General features: G+C 35.4%; 1 long non-coding RNA gene across 3 annotated transcripts in view; it reads right to left on the reverse strand.

Moving 5' to 3' along the window:
• Positions 1 to 13,396, reverse strand: part of LOC143646659 (uncharacterized) — a 207,237-nt gene that overhangs the window by 31,612 nt on the left and 162,229 nt on the right. The window contains exons 5-6 of one of the 3 annotated variants that reach the window (XR_013157566.1): positions 12,397 to 12,502; positions 9,489 to 9,550 (exon numbers count right to left, since the gene is read on the reverse strand). This is a non-coding gene — a long non-coding RNA (uncharacterized LOC143646659). Of the gene's footprint in view, positions 1 to 8,747; positions 9,551 to 12,396; positions 12,503 to 13,396 lie in introns of those variants that run through there. The other 2 variants (XR_013157565.1, XR_013157564.1) reach the window with 2 other exon arrangements.

The following is a 13,396-nucleotide window of genomic DNA, read 5'->3' on the forward strand; positions in this document are numbered from 1 at the left end:
GTTAGTCCAAATCTCTTCTCTCTGGACACCCAACTGGACCACATTTCTAACACTTCTGTTGCACTTACATGCTGTGTGCCTGAGTTCTCCTTTATGGAGTATGGCAAAAGTGATGTGTGCTCCCTCTGAAGGAAAGGGCCTCCTCCATCATTACTTGCCCTTTTTGTTGGCTGGAGACCAGTGACAGCGAGGCCCTCAGAGATAAGAGAGACACCAAATGCAAAAGATGGTCTTTGAATCATTGTATGGAAAAGCACCATCTTCTGTCAAGAAACATACCAGCTTTGGACTTACTGAATGAGCAAGAAATACAAATCTATTTTATTTCTAGCTTCAAAAACAGGACAAATTTCATGAGAAATTAAGGCAAAGAGTAGGTATAGGTTAGGGATTAAGTATATAAAATTAATTATTTCAGTTTTGGATAGGGTTCCCTTTCATCTAGAATAAAAATTAAAGTCTTCATAGCAGTGTCTATGGATCTGCAGGAAGTGGCCTGCAATGCCTCTCTGACTTCTACTCACTTATCTGAATAACCCTATTTAGAGATGCAAATCTCAGTCTTCCCTGGCACTTCTGATCATGTTACCATAGAGTTAGATTTTTTTTTCATAACACTTACCACCTTAGAGCAGAATGCTTAATTTTCTTAATTATTGACTCTCTCTCTCTCTCTCATACACACACACACACACACACACACACACACATACACAGAGGATATAACCTTCACCAGGGCAGAGATCTTTGTATGTTAGTTCATTGAGTTATGCCAAGCAATTAAAACAAATCCAGCACAGAGTAGGACTCAACAAGTCTTTGTTAAATGAATGATTAAGGTAATAAATGCATGTAAGCCATATAGTTGAAAATGTTTAGAAATTTTGGAAATATGGATCTGGAATTCAGTATATTTGTATGAGCTTATCAATTAGGAATCTATTATCCTAGGATGAGAATGGATGAAGAAGACCCAGGAAAAGGAGTCAGGTGAGGAAACAGAGGTGGAGTCAGGAAGACAGGAGAAAAACTAAGAGAGACATAGGATAGTACTTAGATGTGAAATTAAAAGAGTTTCTGTTATCTCGAATATAGCCAACTAAGGACTGTGTGCAGCCTTGCAGATCTGGAAGTCAGATGCGAAGTCTTCCGCTAAACACAGGAACAAATTGTTCAGAAGGCTACAGGGTTTTGAATCAGAACTTTCAGAACGCAATCACTTGGAAACAAGGAAAAGTCTTTGATTTCTTACATTTCTTCAATTAATCCATGAGTAAGAATCTATAAATACATAGAAAAATTTATCTCATGTTAAGCATATGTTACCAATTTCAATGAACAAAGCACTACTATGGTGATGCTTCAAGGTCAAAATTTAAATGAACATGAGATTACAATTTCCTAAGCAACCATAATTCAAACATCTATTGGCTTTGTTATACTGTATTATATGTTCATAGGTTCATGCCTAAATAAAGGAGTGTACTCATCGCATATCCTTCTCTCTCATATTTTCTCTGCTCATAGACTGGCCACTACAACATTACCTAAATCTTCTTGGGAAAACTGGAGATATGCCCCCTGATCACATTTTGCTGGTACTATGGTTGGATATGATGATGTTCACTTTTTTATTTGGACTGAATTTTGATTTGGACTGAAAATTTCTGTAACTCTCACTAGGTTATACTAGTTAAACTTAGTAGCAGAGCTCTGAGAATATATGTAGTGACTATCAATTTTGGTTACTGAACAATTTATATTATTGCAGGTAACTCCCCCATTATATGTTCTCTGTGTGCTTAATTGTTACTCATTAACAGAAATTAAAATATAAAACTAGGAAAAAAGAGAGAACTTTTCAACCACTTTATTTGAAAATCTAAAGTGTCTTTGGAAAATCAAATAATTTCTCCCCAAATAATTCTTATTTTTTGCAAAGGTAAACTAAATAAATAAGGGAAGCTTTTTGTAGTACTCCCAAATACTTCATCAAATAAATTGAATTTCAAATCAAATTTAAAATTATGTACTAAACCCTGTAAAGAGATAATTATAACCAAGGTATGTTAAAAATAATAATAACTTCTAATTACCAAGAATGTATCTAGGTATCATAAAAGGAAAGATAAATTTCAGTATGGAGTCCTAACAGATCTTGAATATATCATCTCAGAACTCTTATTAATTTCTCATAACTATTAGATAATAGAAAAGTTGACAGTAGTCCAGGCTGTAGCAGCATAACTCCAGTCTCTGCCTTCCTTTTTATCTGACCATCTTCTCCCTGTATGTCTCTGTCTTTACATGGTAGCCCCTTCTCTTTGTCTGTCACTGTGTTTCTTCTCTTCGTGTTCTAAGAACACAAGATTGGCTTAAGAGTCCATCTTACTCCATTATGACCTCATTTTAACTTAACTCATTACATCTGCAATGACCTTTTTTCCAAATAAGATCAGTGTCTTTGTTTGCTAAATGCTGCCAGAATGCATTATACCAGAAATGGAATGGCTTTTAAAAAGGGAATTTATTAAGTTACAAGTTTACAGTTCTAAGGCCATAAAAATGTCCAAACTAAGGCATCCAGATAAAGATAACTCAAGAAAGGCCTATGTTTGTCACATGGGAAGACACATGGCTGGTATCTGCTGGTCCTTGTTCCTAGTTCCTTTGCTTCTAGCTTCTAATGTCAGTGGTTACCTCTCTAAGTTTCCTCTCTGTGGGCCTTCACTTAGCTTCTCCAGGACACAACTCTGGGTTCTGACTTGCTTAGCATCTCATAGGAAGACATATGGTGATGTCTGCTGGGCTCTGCATCTCCAAACATCCATGTCTAAGTGTCTGCTCTCTCTATTGGCACTCTATGTCTCTGTCAGCTCTGAAGCAACAGTGTTTTCTCCAAAATGTCTCCCCTTTTAAAAGACACAAGTAAACTAATCAAGACCCACCTTGAATGGGGAGAGTCATATCTTCATCTAATCAAAAGGCCACAGCCACATTTAGGTGTATCATGTCTCCATGGAAGTAATGTAATCAAAAGGTCACACCCACAACTGCATATGTCACATCTCCATGGAAACAGTCCAATCAAGTTTCCACCCTAAACAATAAGTCTGTCCCCGCCACAATGGATTAGGAAAGAAAACATAGCTTTTCTGGGGTACATTACAATTTCAAACTAGTACAATCAGATTCTGAGACATTGTATATTTTAGTTTCTTAGGTTGCCTAGGCAATTACTATGAAATGAGTCAGTTTAAGCAATGGGAATTTATTAGCTTATGGTTTTGAGGCTAAAAGAAAGTCCAAATCAAAGTGTATCAAGGCAGTGCTTTTTTCCTAACGATCAAAGTTCTGGGGCTGGTTGCCAGCAATCCTTGGTTCCTCTGTTACACGGAAAGGCACATGATGACGTCTCCTGGTCTCTTCTTTCTCTTCCAGGTTCCATTTTACCGTCTTGCTTCCTATGGCTTTCTCTCCTTCTATCTGAATTTCATCCTGCTATATAGGACTCCGACAATAGGATTAGGACCCATCCTGATTTATTCGAGTCACACTTTAACTGAAGTAGCCTCATAAAAAGGTCCTATGTACAATGGGTTCATACCCACGGGAATGGATTAAATTTAAGAACATGTTTTTCTGGGGTACAAACAGCTTCAAACCCCCACACTATAGGTTAGGGTTTAAGTATATTTTTTGAAGGAAAGTTGAACCCATGACAGATTTTTTTTATTATTTAAATACCTTTAAAGAGAATTCACTGTTTCAATGAAAATAACATATATCGTAGAGTTTATAACACCTGTATAAGCTCATGTATTTTTACTAATAGTATAAAAGTTGAGAAGAGAAAAGTAGGAGTAAACTATTATAATGTTCATATGCTATATTATAAAATAATCTGAAGGCATACTGTGATAAATTATTACTGGTATATCAGTTTCTGACATGACAATAAGAAGAACTCTAGGGATCTGTTCCTTAGTGAAACTGATAAATCCTGTTAAATAAAGAACTATTTAAAGCTTCTGGACCCAAATTAATCACACAAAGTGTGACCCAAATAAATCAGGATGGGTCTTAATCCTATCGTTGGAGTCCTGTATAGCAGGACGAAATTCAGATAGAAGGTCATAAGGGAATGCCCCAAATGAAGAAATGTCTATTCAAGAAAATCTATAAAGACAGAGTAAGAAAGGAGAGTCTGTGGTATTTAAACCAATAACACTCCCTCTTTTCCCCCTTCCCAGTCCTGCAAGATAGACTCCGATCTGGGTAATACAGCCTAGTACACAGGGCTCCCTCTCCTTCAGTTAGAGGGCATTCTTCTCAGGAGAAACAGGATACCACCATTTCTCATCCTGCCCCGAGATATCTGCCACTGAAGCTAAGCCCTGGGTAAGTGCAATCAAGAAGCCAGTCTTTCTTTTTCTGCTCAGTCCCAATGAAACAGAACACTGAGAACACTGGGGCAATGATCGACTTTGCCTGGGCTCAGAAGGCATATATATAACAATATATGTTATTTTGACTTCAGACGAAACAAAGGTTGGAGAAGTTCAGCCAAGAACCCACTTCATGCTGGAAGTTGTAGTGAAAGGCAATTGGGAAGAACTTCATGGATTCAAGAGGATACAAGCTAAACTATATACTGGCTAACTTTGCAGGAGTGAAGTAGGGAAAGAGAGAGTTGAATAATTCTTCCTTTACCAAACAGTGACTTTGGGAACTATTCTTTCAAATGAGCCTGTTTGGATTCAATTAGTCTGTAGAACAATTTATTCCCCATCCTGTTGTTGAACAGAGAACAATTAGAGATAGAACTTAGTAAAACTTAGAAGCTGGATGTGATTAGAAAAAAAAAGATTGTCATCCCCTGATAGCTGTGGGCATACCCAAAGCTGTGCCTCCTTAAGAAGCAACATCAAAAGCTTTACACTGTGTGTATGGGGGACAACTTCACTAAGACAATCCAGCTAGCCACTAATCAGATACATAAACAATTAACCATAACAAGCTCTGGAATTTGAAATTGGAGGATCAGTCACCAAAGCTCAAAGAACTCCAAGTAGAATAAAAGCAAAGAGATCCACAGTTACATTATAGTAAAAAGGCCGAGAGTGAAAGACAAGGTGAGATCTTAAAATCAGTAAGTGATAAATGATTCATCACTTACAATGGAATCCAATAAGATTAACAGCTGGCTTTTTATTTGCAACACTGGAGACCAGAAGGCAATGGTATAACATATTCACAGTATCAAAAAAAAAAAAGGTTCTCCAAAATTCTATATCTAGGAAAGCTAACTTTAAAAAATAGAGATGAAATAAAGACATTCCCAGATAAATAAAAATTGAAATAATTACTGCTGGCAGACTTACTGTACAAGAAATACCAAAGAAATTTCTTTCAACTGAAAGCAAGTCATTCCAAATAGTAATTCAAATTTACACCAAACTTTTTTTTCTCCTTTTATCGCTTAACTGATTTAAAATGCAGTCGTATAAATAATATGTATATAATGTATTACTGAATCAAAAATATAGAGAAATGTGATCTGTTTGCTCAAAATGGCACAAAGCAGGTAGGTGGGAGCAAACTTACATATAAAACATACATAAATATTTATGTATATGTATATATGCATTTTATAACATCTTATATGCAAAACAGATGTAATATGTATAAGAATACCATGAAAATGGGCAAGATGGAATGAAGCTAAATAGGAATAACAATATTATATCATTGAAATATGCTAAAATAAAGCTAACATTCTACTAAGCACAAGGTAAGCATATGGTAAGCACAAGAACAACCACTAAAAAAAAAAAAACTAAAAAAAATGCAGTGAAAAAAATCATTAAAGAAATTTAAATGCTTCATTATAAAATATTCCTTCAAAGCAAAAGAAAGCAGAAAGAAGAATAAAGGGACAAAAGGGATATGAGAAACAGGAAAAACAGAAAGTAACATGACAGACATAACTTCAGCTATGTCAGTTCTGATATTAAATGTGAATGGATTAAACAATCCAATAAAAAGGCAGAAGTTGTCAAGTAGATACAACAACAAGATGCAACTATATGTTTTATACAAGAGGCACACTTTAGTTTCAAAGCAAATAGACTGAAAATGAAAGTTTGAACAAAATATGTCCTGGAAACAGCAATCACAAAAAAGCTGTGTGGCAATACTCCTACAGAGATATTAAGACAAAAGAAAATGTTACAAGAGATAAAAAGGGACATTTTATCATACTAAAAAGGTCAAACTATCAAGAAGGCAACAATTATAAACATATATGCACCTAATAACAGAGGACCAAAATACATGATGCGAAAACAGAAATGAAGGGGAAAATAAAGAATTCAACAACAGTAGCTGGAAACTTCAAAACCCTGCTTTAAAAAATGGATAGAACAATGAGGCAGAAATCTATAAGTAAGTAGAGGATTTAACAATACTGTAAACCAACTAGACCTAACAGTCATCATTGAACGTCCCACCCAACAACAGAAAGGTAAATTCTTCTCAAGTGCACATAGTACATTCTCAAGGATAGATCATACGCTATGCCAAAAAACAATGCTTTAGTGACACTGACAAAGAAAAAGGAAAAGAAAGAGAAAGAGAGGGAGCAAGCACAAATTACTAGAATCAGAAATGAAAGATTACCAACCTTAGAGAAATAAAAATGAATTATAAAGGAATATTGTGAAAAAATGAACACCAACAAATTAGAGCTATTTATCTCAGACATGCAGGTTAGTTTAATATCCAAAAATCAGTTAATTTAATACACAATATCAATAGAACTTTTAAAATTGCATAATCATCTCAATTGATACAGAAAAAGTATTTGACAAAATCCAACAGCCTTTCATGATAAAAACACAAAAAAACAGGAATAGAAAGGAATTTCCTCTACCAGCTAATATGCATCTACAAAGAACCCACGGCTAACATCATACTTAATGGACAGCTGGATGCTTTCCCTCTAAGAACTGGATGGATAAACACTCTTGTCATGTCTATTTAACATTTTACTAAAGATTCTGTCCAGGGAAAGTAGGCAAAGTTAAGGTAATAAAATGTATACAGATTGGAAAGGAAGAAGTGAAACTATCTCTCCTTGCAGATGGCATGATCTCTTGTATAGAAAATCCTAAGGCATCCACTGAAAAACTATTTGAACTAATAAATAAGTTAATCAAGTTTGCAGGGTACAAGATCAATATGCATAAATCATATCGCTATACACTTTCAAAAAACAATATAAAAATGAAATCAAGAAAACAATTTATAGTAGCATCAAAAAAGTAGAAATATGTAGGAATAAATTTAATAAAAGTGGTGCAAAACTTATACTCTAAAAACTGCAAAACATTGTCGAAAGAAATTAAAGAAAAGCTAAATAACTTGGAAACATCCCATGTTCATGGAGACTTTACATTAAGATGGCAGTACTCCCCCAAACAGATCTACAGATTCAACATAATCCCTATCAAAATCCCAGCTTATTTCTTCATAGAAATTCTAAAGTTAATTCTAAAAAAGGTAATTCTAAAGTTCATCAGGGAGGGACACAGAATATCTAATATAATACTGAAAAATAACTAAGCCGGAAGACTTACACTTTTCAACTTCAAAATTTACTACACAACATTGGTCATCAAGACAGTGTGATACTGGCACAAGGACAGACAGATAGATCATGGGATTAGAATTGAGGGTCTGTAATAAACCAAACATGTATGCTCCACTGCTTTTCAAGAAGGGTGCCAGAACTATTCAATGAATAGCCAATTATCTCTTCCAATGGAGAGATAATGGTTTTCTCAACAAATTATTCTGGGACAATTAGTAGCTACATGCAAAAGTAAGAGTTATACTCCTGCCACCTGCCACATATAAAAATTAACTCAGAATGGATCTAAGACAGAAATGGAAAGTTAAAGCTATAAAACTCTTAGAAGAAAATATATGGATAAATATTCATGAACTCAGATTTGTCAATGGATTCTTAGATATGATACCAAAAGCATGAGCAACAAAAGAAAAATATAGATAAGCTGGACTTCACCAAAATTAAAAAATTTGCTGCTTCAAAGGATACCATGAAGAAAGTAAAAGACAATCTAGAAAATGAGAGAAAATACTTCCAAATCATATATCATCTGATAAGGGACTTGTATCCAGAATATATTAAAAACCTTACACCTCTTAGTAAAAAGACAAACAACTGAAATAAAAACTGGTCAGACAATCTGAATGGACATTTCTCAAGGAAAACATACAGATGGTAAATAAAGCACATGAAAAGATGCCTGACATCATTAGTTATCAGGAAAATGCAAATCAAAAACAAAATGAGATACTACTCCACACATACTGAGATTGACGAGAATTTAAAAGTCAGATATTAACAAGTTGAAGAGGATGTGGAGAGTTTAGAATCCTTATTCATGGCAGACTTTGGAAAACAGTCATACAGTTCCTCAAATTATTAAATGTAGTTATCATATGACCTCGCAATTTTACTCCTAGATATATACCAAGAGAGATGAAAACATATGTCTACACAAAACTCATACATGAATGTTCATAACAGCATTATTCACAATAGCCAAAAAAGTGAAAACAATCCAAATGCCCATCAATGACAAATGGATAAACAAAATGTGGTTTATTAGAACTGATGCAACAATGGTAGACAATCACTAGTATACCTAGAATAACAGCAAGTCAGACACTTGACCTAGGTGATCTCAAAATAATTCAATATATATCTTCGTCATATTTATAACTCTTCTGAAATCTTTTGCTCAAATATCCAGACCTCCCATTTTTGAAGTTCACAATTCAACTCAGATAGATACATAAATAGATGTAAATTTTTAATTTTTTAGTTATTGCATGAGGAATTGTTTTGCTTATGACACTCTGGCAGCACTCATAGTTATGGTTCATTCCTCTTTATCTCTTTAATCAACAAGCAGTCAGACATTGGCTATGGCTAGCATCAAAGTGAGGCTTCTGAAAACTCCTTTACTGAGCCAATTTCTATAGACTTAAGGCAATAACTATGAATACAGACATACTATGGGAGCTGTGGGCATTGCAGTGATATAGATGGTGTTATGTAGACTATCAGGGATGGCTGACAAGTAGAAACTCCATAATTACTAGACGAGAAGGATAATCAAATCCTTCCTCAGGTTGATGCCTGAAATTCAACCTCTAGATAGGAAAGGCCAACACACATGAGAACAAGTTTACATAAGGTGAGTAAGAGAGAAGAAAAAAGGACTATGTAACTCTAAAAGGGAAACAAAGAGAAAGGGCCAGCAGGGGTAATGATGTTTGTCCATTTCCATGAATCCAAAATTTAACAAAGAGTATTCCCTGATACTTCACAGAGCTTTTATGAGAAAAATCACCCATATCTGTGCATCAAGACAGAAGTATTCTTTGTAGTTCACCTTCAACAATGGTACCTTCTGAGGGTCTGAGAATCTCCTTCATCTTTGCCTTCTCTTAGCACCTGTAGTCAAGATAAACCAAATAATTAATACCTGTAGCATTTAAAACTGTAGAACACTTCACTGATCTGTCTCTCTCTTTCTCTCCCTCTCTCCCTCTGTTCCTCCCTCCCCTTCTGAAATTATATGTAGAAGTCATAGATTTTACTATCATTACAAGAAGGGTCATGGCAAGACAATGTTTAACTCATGACTAAGGAGCTGCAGGTCCCCTAAGCAGATGGTGTGTGTTTGTTAAATGGTGGTGTGGAACTCAGACATTTTCCTGTTTTGCCCTGTTTTGAAATTTCCAGAAATGATTTTTCCAGGCTTTGCCCCATCCATTACTTTTAATAATGACTTTATTGAGATACCAATTATTTTCTTTGGGCTAGAGAAGAAGTGTTAAGTTATATTTCTCCTGTAATTTAAGAATTCTTTTCATGGTATTCAAGTATATTATTCTGTATATAGAATGAAATCCAAAAAGCTGACAGAGAGTTGGGAACGTTAAATTTTGAGGAAAACTGAGAGATTCTTCACCTTTTGTTTCCTACAAAGAAGCAGCTAAGCAGCATAGAGATATCTGCCATATTGATTTCAATATTGAAAAATTTCCATTTTGGAATGCTTAAGTTAATATGGCAAAAATGTTTTGGAGAAGACAATATGCATGTAAGATTTGATGTATGCTGGTCGCCTGTTCTCTAACTCTTGAAATCGATCTTGAACTTGACCAGTAGGTTTAAGAATTACTGTTCATTTAAGTCTTCTGGCCAACCTTTTCAGCCTCCTCCTTCCCACATCTACTAACTATTTTAAATACATATGAAACAGTACAGGCATGTAAGGAATTTTTAGCTCAAAACTGGCAGTAGGAAGACTTCTGAATAGACAGAGTTAATATCTGCCTGGTAAGATGAATGTGGGAACCTGGAGAGTCTTGTGTCAACCAAGAAATGCCTCCACGCCCATTCTCTGAGGTGTGCCATTCCACAGAAATTGATTAAGCCATTTTTCTTTTAATTTAAATGTCTTATTAAATTTAGAGGAAACTCCCCAGGGGGGATTTTATATTGAGGAATGTTTGCACCAAGGTAAAAAGGATTGACAGTGCATCCCTTTCTAAGAAATTGCTTTGAGAGGAGAGCAGGCATGTGGATGGGAGAGAGGAGAAGAGGGGAGAAGAGACAGGAGTAGGGAGAGGGGAGAAAATACAGGTCAGGGGAAAGAAGATGTAAGAGCTCTCACAGAAGGGAGAGAGGAGAAAGGGGACAGAGGGGAGGAAGGGAGGGAGGGAGGAAGGGAGGAAGGGAGGAAAAGAGGAAGAGAGGAGAGGGGAGAGAAGCTGGAGAAGGAGAGAGGGGAGGAAGAAGGAGAAAGTAGAATTGACAGAATGATGGAGAGGAGGAATTTAGGTAAGACCTGTGAATAAAGAATAAAAATTCACAGCACGTTGCATCTGCAGATGTTTAAAAGAAAGCTTTAACTCTGGCATGACAGGCTGCCACAACCAACCACATTTTAAACAACCAGCAACCCAGGCTCTCCAGAAATTAAAAATCTAATGAATTTCTTCTAATTTATATAGATGCTTTTAAAAGCTGTTATTAGAAGCTGTTTCTTCCAAGTAGGGGTGTTTAAAAAGACTATGCTGGGGGCAGAGGTATATCAAGATCGTCTAGAGAGGAGAACACCTGGATGCAATTGCTCAGTCCCAATTTTACTGCCAATAAGAACCCAGAAAATATCTCTGCTGGACACAGGCAGCACACATTTCTATCCCACACCCCCTAACAACGTCAAAGACAGCACAGTGGGGCATGGGACAGAACGTGCACTGACTGCATAAAGGTCGATTTTAGTCTTGGATCCATTGCCTATTAGCTGTGTGACTTCGTATTACTAAATTAACTTCTCTGAGCTTTGCTTTCTTCCTGGGTAAAAATTCTATTCATTACCTGACAGAAAACAGGGTTGGTCTGGGCTTAGATGAGAAAACTTCCTTAATAAAATTTGAAAATGTCCTAGTAAGCCTTTGTATAATCAGGCTTTGAACAAACAGAAGAGATTATCATAATCATCACTGTGATTTTAAGTGGTTGCCCACTTAAACACAGAAATTTCAATAGAACTGACTTTAAACCAGCCACCATTTATAAAACACTAAATTCTCTGTATATATGGCTTTTTTCCATGGTGATGATCATTGACCTTTGGTTCACTATTCATTAGCATATTCCTTTAGATTAGCTTCTGTCAGTTACAAGTCTCACTGGGGCCATGTAACTGATAATAAATGGCAGCCTTTAGTTTGGCAAAATGTTAAAGAAAAAGACAGACTGAATGAGGGCCTCGGTGTTGATTTTTACTTTTAGTGGGACCCATATAGAAGTCCAAAGCAGGAAGAATATGTCCCCCTCTCCTCACATTTTAGATGCCTCTAAATTCCAGACAGAGGCATCCAAAGCTGCCCTAGACTATCAGAAAATGGCCCTGGGGATTAGACCCACAAGAAGGCGCCCCTTGTGAAGGGCATTTTAAAGAAGGTCATCCCTTGGGAAGAGATCACAGTGATTAAATCATAATGGGATGATGGGATGCCAGGCACCATAGAGGAAGGATAGGGGAGAGTTTTAGTCAAGCAAGACATTCCAGAAGCTTATAATGACCCATATGGGACTCGCACTACCTCCTCAGTAAAGCCTTGAGAACATTGCCCATTTTTTCAGATCTTTGTATTTAATACACTGGTCTGAAAGTTAAAGATTGCATTAATTATCATCCACTATTTTAAAAGTGAATTTAAATAAAAACACTCTAAAGCATTCTTTAATGTATAGAGTAAATATGGTAGATTTTTCATTACCTGGAGACATTTATTTATTCAAGTTGTCCTTCCAATAATGTTGGTGGTAACTTTACTAATACTAATATGGCAGAATGGAATGAAATTTGAATAATGAACGATGTGACTGTTGAGAAATAGTAATGTTAATGTTATATATATATAATATTAACTCATCTATTACATGATATATTAATATATCTATATTTTATTTTTAATGATTGCATGCTATCAATAAAATATATTAATATTAATAAAATTAATAAAACATTAATATCTTATGTTTTAATTATGTAGTATATAATATTCCAATGTTTATTCTTATATTTATTGTAGTACACATAATATATTGATTGATATGTTAAATATCAATATATAATATTAGTGTGTAATGTGTAATTAAATAAATATACATTTAAGATATTTAAATAAACCATAACATATGCCTTATATATTTTACTTTTTACTTTTTAAAAATAATGCTGTGTATTTATATTAATGTAATTAATAAATTAATATTTTAATCATAATATAGCAATACTTTTAATATCTTATATAGAGATTAAACTTTTTTTTTCTTTAAAATGATGCTGCATATATTATATCCCAGGGATTTCCTGATCCTAGCGATTCTATGCTCTTCACAGGGAGCACAGAAAGTGTAAGTACTTGCTCAATGTTGCATGAACAATAATGGACAAAGTGAACATTTCATCTGTGGCAGTCTGACTTCAGAAAAAGTACCCTCGGGTACTAGGTCGGTGTGGTGAGGGCCCAGGGACATGCCTAATCTATTCCACTAGCTCTGGCTGGCCACTCCCATTCAGCCCCTTCCAGTGATCCCTTGAAGGTAACTTAAGCTCTTTCAAGTTGGAGAGGAAGGCTGTGGCTGTGGCTAGAGTGATCCTAATCATTGGTCTTTATAGGGAGAGAAGGTAGAAATCTCTGGATTATCCTCATGGGAGAGAGACCACAAAATAGAAGAACAAGCCTGAGTGAATTCTGTCTGAATTAATTAGAG

The sequence above is a fragment of the Tamandua tetradactyla genome, chromosome 1 (genome assembly GCF_023851605.1).
Source record: "Tamandua tetradactyla isolate mTamTet1 chromosome 1, mTamTet1.pri, whole genome shotgun sequence".
NCBI lineage: Eukaryota > Metazoa > Chordata > Mammalia > Pilosa > Myrmecophagidae > Tamandua > Tamandua tetradactyla.